The sequence below is a fragment of the Lampris incognitus genome, chromosome 8 (genome assembly GCF_029633865.1).
Source record: "Lampris incognitus isolate fLamInc1 chromosome 8, fLamInc1.hap2, whole genome shotgun sequence".
NCBI lineage: Eukaryota > Metazoa > Chordata > Actinopteri > Lampriformes > Lampridae > Lampris > Lampris incognitus.
The window spans coordinates 18945818-18958191 of record NC_079218.1 but is presented as its reverse complement, the minus strand read 5'-3'; positions in this window follow the sequence as shown (position 1 = coordinate 18958191).

The window sequence follows — 12374 nt, the reverse complement described above, 5'->3', positions numbered from 1 at the left end:
CTCCTCAACGGCACATTACTGCCATCTCTGGTTCCAATAGAACCCAATCGCAACAAGCGCCTCTCTTCCGTCAATCATATCGAATAATCCCATTTCACCCAACACATTGCACAAACACCCTCGTTTAAATAACTCCCTTATTCTGAATCAGCTGAAATGTGACATTACCGTCCTCTTCTGTCACTGGGTTCCCTCACAATCGATGTATGATATTATTGTTTCTTCATATCATTAAATGTACAATGAGTTTATCTACTTAAACAATTAGACAAATATAGCACATCCATCGGAATTGTATAAATACGCTAAGCATTAATAACACAGTTTTGCTTTTCCTAAAAAAAATTATATATATATCCAATTTTTACGCTTAAAAAAATTGACGGCCCTACAAAATCTGTTATGTTGTGGTCTGGATTCAAACACAACCGCGAGTCCTACGTGAGAATGTATGCCCCAGCAGCACACTAGTTTCTTAGTTTGGATGGATCAGAACTGAATCAGTAAAGGTTTACATAAATCATATCTAAGTGACATTGTTGCCTTAATATTGCAATATAGCCTGAGATATCTTTTTCTTTAAATAAAATTCCGTATGTGCAGTTATTGTTATTTCACACGGACAGCTCTATTACTTTTCCTGCTCCTACTTTACTTCGCAGTCAACAGGGGTCGGCAACCTATGACACGCGTGCCCATGGGTACGCAAGGCCATTAACACGGGCACGTGGAGCCGAGGCAAATTTATTTTATCTATTTCTATATTTTCCCTGAAATCTATTTTTAATTGTTGTGAACTGCCTCAAAATCAGTTCCTACCTCTAAATATGTTCCAACCTAGCGAGTTTAAATGCATACCTTTTGTTCCCCGGGGACGCTGTTCTGGTATGACACCTCTGAGCCTCGCGTCAGTGAGCACGTATACCCGGGCCTGTATGGAGAGATGCAGAGGACAAGATATGTGACTGATGCCCGTGCTTTTTTCTTTTTCCTGTGAAGAAAAATAAACCCTACAGATCTCCAGCTCCGGTGTATGTGTCTCACTCAACTACACAACGCAGAGACAGAAAGCAGTTGTTAGTCAGTTACACACGCAGAGCAATTCAATAAAAAAAATTGTCTAATATTTTTTCGATTAAAACATCTTAAATTTATACTGAAGCGAATTCGGGGGGCAGTCCGGGAGACCATCGCCACAGCCGGGACGCGAACCCGTGTCTCCCACTCCGCAAGCGACAACGTTAACCAGCCGACTAAAGAGTCCGACTCGTCACTCAAGGACCAACGTGTCTACTTATCCATGCACGTTACAATACTATTGTAACCAGTTATTTTCTTACCCGGTGTGGGATTCGATACGAGGTGTACTGCGCCACAAGGCGACATCACTAACCGCTTGGCTAAAGTGTCAGACCTATTAACTAGGGACTAATGTATCTTATTAGTAGTTTACACTATCATCTAACTGTGAACTAAACGAACGATTCGATTTAAAATAATAATAATAACGGATTAATTCATATAGCACTTCATCTAGATACCCAAAGTGCTTCACAGTCAAGGGGGGGGGGCATCTTCAACCACCACCAATGTGTAGCACCCACTTGGGTGATGCATGGCAGCCATTTTGCGCCAGAACGCTCACGCACACCAGTTTGAGGTGGAGGAATCATTTTTTTAACAGTTTATTTTTATTGGTTTTCTCCCAAGGAGTTGAATCAAGTGCAACTGGACCTGATACATATGCAAATCAATAGCGTGCCTATAGCGTGCTATACGAGAGATCAGAGTGACGTCACAACAACAAACAACCTTCTTCCGGGTGGCTAGCCTCGCGGAGTGCAATGTTTACACAACACAGAAGGCAGAGTCGAAACGCGTCTGTAGCAAGGGGTCTGTAAGGTTTGTCCCATGTGTGTATGAAATAAAGAGCATAATAAAGTAATTTTGAGTGCAGATTAAATTAAACTGTTGTTTTTGTGTTCATTTTATCTTCAACTTGCTGTGAATAACGTGTGTAAACATCAATACAAAAGTTTGTTGGATTATGCTCTCTAGCCTAGCTAACGTCATTTGTGTTGGAGCCTAGTCCAACAGTGGGGCAATCAGCTCAAACCGGTCTCGAGGCATAATATGCCTATGTCCCTTCTCGAGACATATCTCTCGAGACATTTGTCCACCTCTGGACGTTTTGCTCCTAACGGACATTTGGGACATGTTTGGATCGCCTAGCTGAATGAGAAGGTAAGGAAGTGTTCGCGACTAATTAATTAATAATTCTGTTGAAATAAAAATAAATTATTAGGCCTAGCTATAGAAAGCTGGGTGTTTCATGAACAATATTATATGTTGTGTTCATTAGTAATGACGCGATCGGGGATTTACGTTACTTTGACTGATGAAAAATGTAGTTAACGTTAGCTAGCCAGGCGGTGTTTGGGGGAACTCAACTGACGTCTGGGTAATGTAATGCCGGGTGCCACAACAACGTATTGTAACGTCCATGGATAAGAAGACACGTTGGCCGCTGGCTGGCAGATCGGACCCTTTAGTCGAGCGGTTAGCGATGTCTCCTGCGGTGCGGGCGATACATGTTCGCTTCCCGGCCGCGGCAGTTCCTGTGGTTGCGTTGTCCCCCGAATTCGCTACATTGGTACCAGAAGTGGGATTTTTCAGGCACTCCCCGAGCATGTCCCACAGCTCGTCTAATAGCAGCTGCTCACTAGACAACTGTGAACTACTAATAAGACACGTTAGTCCCTAGTGTAACGGGGGCAGTCCTATGCTGTTCTCTGCTGGTCAGCCTGCTGCACGCCCGTCACTTCCATCATCAGCTCTGCGTTGTGTTCTATTTTCGGTGGGGTCCCAGGTGTTATGGGGGGCCCTCAGTCTCTCATCATCATCATCATCATCATAATCAAGGAAGGAGGGGGGACACACACAGGACTCTATTTGGCTCACCTTGCCATTTATTTTGGTTTCAAACCCTTCGACAACCGTCCAGTCCTCCAGCGGGAGCGGTGTTTCTTACGGACGTGGGGGTCGAAGTTCAACCACTGCCCGGACTCCACTCGTGTGCGTTAGAAGTAGAAACCGTCCACGGGACTCCGATGTAAGAAAGGATAAACAAGTATTTTATCCCACCGCTTGCAGTATCTTCTTACAGGGATACTCAAGGTTACGTTCTCCTCAACCCGCAAAACTGTCCCACGGTAAGAAACACGCGTGGCTCGGCTCGATTGCTGCTTGAGACTCCTCCCACAAAACAAAAATGGCCTCTCCCGCGTTCCGTCTTCCGTGTACCCATAAGACCTCTCTCTTAAAACGACAGTACACGTATATGACGGTCGTTGTAAAACACATAAAAGTAAATAATGACATAAAATAAAATGTAGTAAACACAAATAACAGCACACAGACAGGATTTGGTGATATTTCATACTCAAACAAAATAAAATAAAAACATTAATTTTAACCTGGTTACATTCACCCCTCCTGAAATTCACCAACATCCTGACAGCAGGATAAAAAGAGAAAGAGGAAAGGAAAAGCCCATCACTGACTACTGGCACAAGTGAAAAGAAGGACCTAGTCCTCCAGTCAACTTAGGAGCTACCTCGGTTACGAGGTCCAGAAAATAATGAGGTTGATCAAGTCTCAGAATTCCCTTAGATCAATGTGACGCCTGATACGCCACACCATGCACTTGGCCCAAAACAACCCTGTCTGATAGACACCTAATAACTCACATTAAACTAGTTTGAATGACTCCAACCTCCATCAAAGTTCAAACCCTCACACTCCGTAGAAATGGCATCTGAGCCATAGATTCTATTAACCTGTTCACTGACCTCACCACCCTCCCTGTGCGTGTCCTAACCCGACCATCGCTCTCTACTTGTGTGCGTGAGACAGTGCGAGCTGCAACATCTGTATCGAGTGAGGGTGGTGCCCCTGTGTGCGAATCAGTGTGAGATATAACACCTACATCGAGTGAGTGTGATGCCTCTATGTGTGGTGCATGTGTGTTGTGTGGTGCGTGTGTGTTGGGTGGAGACTGAGCAGTGGCCCCCACAGGACTGACTACCAGACTAGACGGAATGAACTCTTCCGCTTCTGCCCACTCAGATCTAGGTGAGTCTCCAAGTGATGAGACTGCTAGCCCCACTGCATCCCCTGAGACCGTCAGGCCATCTGCACTGTCCTCCTCATTGGACCCTGCGCAGTCAAGCAACTGACTGGTTGTACTGGACTCCTCACCCTGATCTAACTCAGGGAGGGGCAAGAAGTTGACCTCCAACAAACGGTTCCTGTGCACCACCCTGGTGTGCCCCTCTGCATCCTGAATCTTGTAGACGTGGATATTGGGGTTGACACCGACAACCGTGTACACTCCGTTCTCCCATTTGTCAGCCAACTTTCTCTTCCCTCGCTCACTCTGGTTCGCAACCAAAACACGATCCCCGACAGACAGGACAGTGCCCTTGGCATGTCTGTTGTACTGTCGCGCCTGATGCTGCTGCTCAGCCGTGGAGTGCTTCTGAGCGATCTCCATTGCATTCCTTAGACAGGAAAGCAGAGACTGAGCATAAGAGTCATAATCAACAACGTGAGGGTCATGCAAAACCTGCCTGAACATAACATCCACCGGCAGTCTTGGGACACGCCCATACATCAGGAAGAAAGGCGCGTAACCCGTGGTCTCGTGAACAGTGGCATTGTACGCGAGCGTGAGAGAATGGATCTGCTGAGGCCACTGTTGCTTCTGCTGAAGCGGAAGGGAACGGAGCATATTCCCCATCGTGCGATTAAACCGCTCTGTCCCGCCATTACCCATAGGATGGTAGGCCGTCGTGTGGGACTTCGCTACACCCGCCAACCCGAGAAGCTCTGCAATCAGGTTGCTCTCAAAGTTTGTGCCCTGGTCAGAATGTATTCTCTCCGGAAACCCGTAAACACAGAATACATGATCCCAGAGTTTCTTGGCGACCTGCTTCGCTGTCTGATTGGCGCAGGGGAATGCGTGAGCAAGCTTAGTGAAGTGGTCAGTAACCACTAGGACATCGACCGACCGCTGCTTACTGTCCTCAGCGGACCAGAAATCCATACACACAAGCTGCATCGGTGCGGAGGTTTTAATGCTCTCCAGGGGCGCGCAAGCAGCTGGCTCTGGGGTCTTCCCAAACACACATCTCCGACAGCATCTGACATATGCTCTGATATCCCTCTCCATGTCAGGCCAATAAAAACGCTGCCTTGCAAGAGAGAGAGTACGGTCCTGGCCCTGATGACCAGCGTGATCGTGGATGCCAGACAGTGCCTTGTCTTTCAGACTCAGAGGTAAAACATACTGAGACCTCCTCTGCTTGGACACTGGGTCCTTTGTCACCCTGTACAAGACACCATCATTGACTTCCAACTTCTCCCACTGTTTCAGCAGCCTGAGGACCTTCTGGTCAGCACCATGCCTCTCACGCCTCGATGGCCGCTTCAGAACAGCGACAAAGGGCAACACCTTGGAGATGCAGGGGTCCTGCTCCTGACTCAACCTGAGCTCCTCGGTGGATAACATTGGCAGTGTATCCTGACCACCCGACAGATGCTGAACGTGCTGGACCAAACTGAGTGCTGTGAATACTGATGCATCAGGCCAGTCACATTTGGCTTGACAAAAAGCCCTGACCTCAGCTGCATCACAAGCAAACCCAGATCGTGCACTACTCAGTGTTTGGGACTGGCAACTGAGTCTGAAAACATCCTGCACAGAGTCCCCCTCAACCCCGTCGGCTTCCTGAACAAGGGCCGGGTAGGGCTCCCTAAGTAGCCTCTGACTGACGGGCTTGGAAAAAGGGTCGCGACTCAATGCATCCGCCACCACGTTTTTCTTCCCTGGCAGGTGTTTGAGATCGAAGGTGTAAGACGCCAACTTAGACACCCAGCGGATCTCACACGCGTCAAGCTTCGGCTTCGTTAGGAGATAAGTCAGCGGATTATTATCTGTCCAAACGGTGAAGCTTTGACCCTTCAGCCAGTGGCTGAACTTTTCACAAACACTCCACTTCAGCGCCATGAACTCCAGTCTATGAGCTGGATACTTCCGCTGTGAGGCACTGAGGGACTTGCTTGCAAAACCAACAGGTCTGGCCTTGGACTCTCCTCGGGGCACTTGAGACAGCACCGCGCCGAGTCCGTCCAAAGACGCATCGACCGACAAAATGAAAGGCACCTCAAAGTCTGGATGGGCAAGCACCACACACTCCAGTAACATCGTCTTCAACAGATCAAATGCTTCCCCACATTCCACCGTCCAGTCTGCGGAGGTAAGCTTACGGAAGCTGCCATGGGGCTTCTTATCCTTAGCCGACCTCCCCCTCCTCTTTTGTCCAGCTGTAAGGGCGAACAGGGGCTTAGCCACGGAGGAGCAGTTCGGGAGGAAATGCTGGTAGTAAAATACCATACCAAGGAAAGATTTGATCCTACGAACAGAAGGCGTGCACCCATCACCTTCCATGAGATCCTGCACTGTCATGTTGGAGATGACCTCTACTTTGGAGGGATCGACAGACACACCTCCGCCATCAACCACGTGGCCCAAAAACCGCACCCGCTTCTGCAGCAGATGACACTTCTTCGGAGCCAGTTTCAAGTTGTTCTCCCTCAACCTCTGAAACACAGTGCGGAGCCTCGACAGAGCCTCAACCTCTGACGGCGCGAAGACAAGAAGATCATCAAGATAGCACAAAAGCTTCGTGAAGTTCAGATCCCCAAAGATCCCAATCATCATTCTCATGAAGGCTGCAGGGCTATTACAAAGGCCCTGTGGCATGCGATTGTATTCATGCAACCCAAGGGGAGTCGTGAAAGCAGTGTACTTCTTGTCATCTTCATGCATTGGGATGTTGAAGAAGCCAGAGGTGAGGTCCATCGTACTAAAGAGGCAGTTACCACCCAGCGCGGCAAGACAGTCCGACTGGTGTGGCAAGGGATGAGCGTCTTTCAAGGTCCGAGCATTCAGCCATCTGAAATCAGTGCAGATCCGAAGCCCGCCATCCTTCTTCCATACCATAACCAGCGGTGAAGCGTATGCGCTCGAGGACTTCCGGATAATCCCTTTCTCCTCCATATCAGTGAGAACCTGTCTCAACTTCTGATAGTGGGCTGGGGGAACCCTCCTGTAGGGCAAGCGAAAGGGGCGCTCATCCACCAGATGGATGCGATGTGTGTATCCTGTGACCTCGCCACAGTCCAGAGAGTCCCTGGAGAAGATGTCATGGTACTCGGTGAGCAGCTGAGTGAGCTGGGACTTGCATGCCTCACTAACCTGACAGGAGCTGAGGTCAATGTCACTGAGTCCGAGCTCTGACAAACTCCTAGCCGGCTGGACAGGGGGACAGGCACTATCTGTGGCATTGGACTCATGCCTCCCTGCAACTGATTGCAGTCCCTGGAAAACATTAAAGTCCTCAATCGCCAAGCATGGAAACACATCAGCCAACTTGCAGTTCCTTTTCAGTGTGATGGCTTTGTCAGATGGATTGACAACAGTCATGGGTACCCACCTATCACCCCAGAGCGGTGTGACAAGTCGACCTACGAGGACACTGCGTGGCATGGCCTTGGAGTCTGTCGGCTCCACAACAACAGTGCTTCCAGCTGACATAGGCACCTTAGCAGGAAGTCTGCCCCAGACTAAGTGCTCGTGCCTCGGTAAGAGTGTCACGGCCTGGGTGAGCTTAACAGTACCTATCTTCTCAGGAACTGCACCACCCCTCCAGCGCTCTACATTCGTGAACATGGACAAGAACTGTTCAACGTCAGGACTAGACGGATGTTCCTGTCTGGACGCGATGTCCCAGTACTCAGTACCACTCTTGAGTACATGGGCCACATGTTTAATGACGTTTGTGCCGACTATCAGATCATCATGCTGACCGGGCACGACCAGAGTGGGTATGACAAAGGAAACACCATAAAGCTGCATGTTGAGGTCATAAAAACCATCAGGCCTAGTCTCCAGACCACCGCAGCCAATCAAGACAATGTTCTCTTCAGGCTGCTGCTTCTCAGGTAAAACACCCCCAGAGCGGAGCTTCTCTACTGCATTTTCACTGATACTGCATGACATAGAGCCAGTATCCAACATGCCATTAAGCTGCACACTCTGGTTGATAAGAACAGGAGCATAGAACAAGTCACTGAAAGCCTGAATCCTCTGTGTCGCCTGAATGACCATACGCGAACCCTGAGGTGCTTTGGCACACTTGTCTTCATACAAGTGAGCCAGGTCGGAGACATCAGTGAGGGATACATCTACATTACCCACACCATCCCTCTCTAGGTGTGGGTTTAGTAGTTTAACGGACGAGACTGACGACCAGCTCTTCCACCAGGCTGAGAACGGAGCTGGTTGGGCGGCTGAGGGTGAGGACAGTCCCTCTTCCAATGACCAGGAGACAAACAGTTTATACATCGGTTCTCCCGGCTGCAGTGGGAAAATGTGGAGTGATCCGGAGACTTACAAACCCTGCACAACCTCTGCGGTGCGTCTGACACCTGCCCTGCGGCGCTAGCTGGCGGTTGAGTCTGCGTCGGTGTCCGGACTGCAGCGCTAACTGGAACCTGAGTCTGCATTTTGACCAAACGGTCTAGCAAGCTCACCAAACTCCTCATATAATCATCACCGCCAGAGACAGGTGCAGGAGACGGTGTAGGAGACCTTGCACAAAATGGTATAGGAGATGACGCATGAGCCGGGACGGGAGATAGCACCACCGGCACGGTCGTGTTCAAGTCGGGAGCCATGTCGACTACAGGGACATGAACCTGTGAATGGAACCTACGCTCTACCGCGCCTGCTTCACGTTGTCCACCTGCAGCAACACGGGACTTCCTCTCCAGCATGTGCTCATCAAGCCTCTCCTGGATCTCGCTAGCAGACCATTTCCCTGCGGACTTGAACTTAAAAACATTGGCAAGAGACTGATCTGGACAGTGTTTGATAAACATCATGCTTACCTCGTGGCTTGGCTCTTCAATACTACGGCCCTGCCACTTCAAGCATTCGTCAGCCACCTCCACTGTCTTATTAAGCCTAATCCAATACTCCATAGCGTCCTCACCTGGCTTGGGCAGCGTACTGTAAAAGTCCGCCAGGGGCATGCTCGAGTATGTGAAGTCACTAAAGTGTTGCTTCAGTACATCAAAAATAATGTGGGGGTTCGCTATGTGGTCGACAGATGTGTTGCGCAGCTTTATCCTCACCACGTCCCCTGCTTTCCCCATAAGCTTAGCTAGAATCTCATGTGACTGCTCACTAACTGGAATGGCTCGCTTCCTCAAATACAAAGTCATAAGGCTCTCCCACTCATGAACTGTAAACTTATCAGAGCTATCGCCCCTGAAAATAGGAGGCTCCCTAGCGTCTGTCTGCATTACTACTCTAACACTAGGAGCTGTCTCCGAACACGGTTCAGCAGACCTAGCACTGTCTGTGTGTGTGTTTCTAAGCATTTGTGTTTCCTGCAGCTTAGCAGTGATTGACTCTCCTATCTTCTCTGCTAACCGAGTAATGAGCATGGCTAACTCACCCACTGGCTGCTCGCTGTTACCCAGCACAGCCCCTTCGCTGATAACTGGCCTGGCCCATTCTACGTAGCGTGTGGAGGTGAACTGAGGAGTGCCAAATGTGGTCGGGTCTCTAGGTCCTGGTGCTCTGGTGTCTGGTTCCCCGCCCTCTAAGAGCTGCCCGAAACTCCTACCTACACCTAGCCGTAAACCCCCACCCACATCTAACTGGTACCCCCTCTCCATAGCACACTGGCGATCCAAAAGATCCTGATCAGCAATGTTACCCCCACCTACGTACGAACCACCCTCTGCCATGTTCCTACCTCTAACACTCAGATAAAATAAAAAATAAAATAAAAAAGTGAAAAGCTCAATTCATTTAAATAATTGAATCTAGAAATCACTAAGAGATTGAAACAATCACACACAATCAACAAATTCACCAATAGATTAATCACATATGCACATATCCAGTAGTTTAGATCAATAGATTATTCACACGAGTCCTTCAATCACATCAACATTAACCTTTTTTTCCTTTTTTTTTTCGTGTGTTTTTCTTCCTTCAGTATATACAAATGTCCTGTTCACAAGCCCAGTCCATGGTAACCACAGCTATGACTGTCCAGTGTCCACACAGCTCAACTCCAGTCCACTGTAACATGAGTGTACAGTCTGTAGAAATACCTGAGGACGTCTGGGGCTTGATGACGACAGCAGCCTCCCGCGGCGAGCAACTGATGTCACTCTCAGAATCCAGGAGGGTCACGGCACCAATGTAACGGGGGCAGTCCTATGCTGTTCTCTGCTGGTCAGCCTGCTGCACGCCCGTCACTTCCATCATCAGCTCTGCGTTGTGTTCTATTTTCGGTGGGGTCCCAGGTGTTATGGGGGGCCCTCAGTCTCTCATCATCATCATCATCATCATAATCAAGGAAGGAGGGGGGACACACACAGGACTCTATTTGGCTCACCTTGCCATTTATTTTGGTTTCAAACCCTTCGACAACCGTCCAGTCCTCCAGCGGGAGCGGTGTTTCTTACGGACGTGGGGGTCGAAGTTCAACCACTGCCCGGACTCCACTCGTGTGCGTTAGAAGTAGAAACCGTCCACGGGACTCCGATGTAAGAAAGGATAAACAAGTATTTTATCCCACAGCTTGCAGTATCTTCTTACAGGGATACTCAAGGTTACGTTCTCCTCAACCCGCAAAACTGTCCCACGGTAAGAAACACGCGTGGCTCGGCTCGATTGCTGCTTGAGACTCCTCCCACAAAACAAAAATGGCCTCTCCCGCGTTCCGTCTTCCGTGTACCCATAAGACCTCTCTCTTAAAACGACAGTACACGTATATGACGGTCGTTGTAAAACACATAAAAGTAAATAATGACATAAAATAAAATGTAGTAAACACAAATAACAGCACACAGACAGGATTTGGTGATATTTCATACTCAAACAAAATAAAATAAAAACATTAATTTTAACCTGGTTACACTAGCTAACGGGTCTGACCCTTTAGCCGAGCGATTAGTGATGTCGCCTTGCGGTGCAGTACACCCCGTATCGAATCCCGCACCGGGCAAGAAAATAACCGCTACATTGGTGTCAGAAGTGGGATGGAGCGACCGTAAGGCCATCGGAAGCGTATGCGCCCTGAGGCGTGAAGGAGCTGAGGCTTGGGATCGTGGCTGAGACCTGGACACTTTATTGGCACTCGCTTGTGTAAGGGATTGAAAATAGCCTCACTGCTGAAAAGTTTATGAAAAGTTTATCTTAAAAACTATACCCCCCCCCCTATTCTTTTAGATTTAGATCTAACTTAGATACGTGATTGCAATGCAGTAAGGGTGTTTCTCTCGCTGTAGCGCTTCTGTGGATCCCCGGAGTCAAGCTACTCCCAGCTTCCTAACCAGCTCAGAATAACTGGTTCGAGCTGGAGTGAACATGGAGTCATGCGTTTCTCTTCTATGATCCACAGGTACACTGCACCAATACATTAAGCACTTGGTTGGTTCATGAAAAAGTTAACTAGATAGGTGATAGCAAGTGCTGGTAGTGTCCAATGTTTTGGGAATTGATTTATGTGTTGATTTGGATGTAACGAACTCAATGCTGGTGGTTAGCCAGTCTAGGTTCGTTGCTAGAAACGAAGTCGTGAAAGGCAATCTCATAATAATGTCAGGAGACATAGCGAGATGCAAGTTTGTAGGAATGTGTTACTAAGTTAAGGGTAGTACTATGTGAAAAATGTACATTTTAAGAAATGTTTAGCTCCCGCGATTTCCATTGAGATTGTATATCCCGCGCTCTGGGAGTGAGATGTGCACGTGCACCGTGGCAGTGTGTGTTTGGGTGCGTGCGCGCGCGCATGGAGCCGTGCAGAGGGAGAGAGAGAGAGAAAGGGGAGCGGGTGCAGATTACGGCAGGAGAGTTCAGTAGTCATGAAAGTTTCTATAGTAAAGATAGTGTTCTTCAGTATGTTTATTCAATTGTATGTTTATTCAATTGTGCACTGTAAATGGATGTATTATTTCTCACTGATAATATTATAATGGTGACGTTTGGATATTATCGAAATTGCCAAAGAGGGTTATTGTTTATTATTTGAGATGTGATTGTTTGCTTGGTACTGTATAGTGAGTGATACAGTAAAATACATGGAAATGATTTATTAAAACGAACTGAATGTTTTATGTTAAGCAGAATAAACTGGTTCGAGCTGGAGTGAACATGGACTCATGCGTTTCTCTTCTATGATCCACAGTTTATCTACCCAGCTCACCTCACCGGTCCACGGTACCCA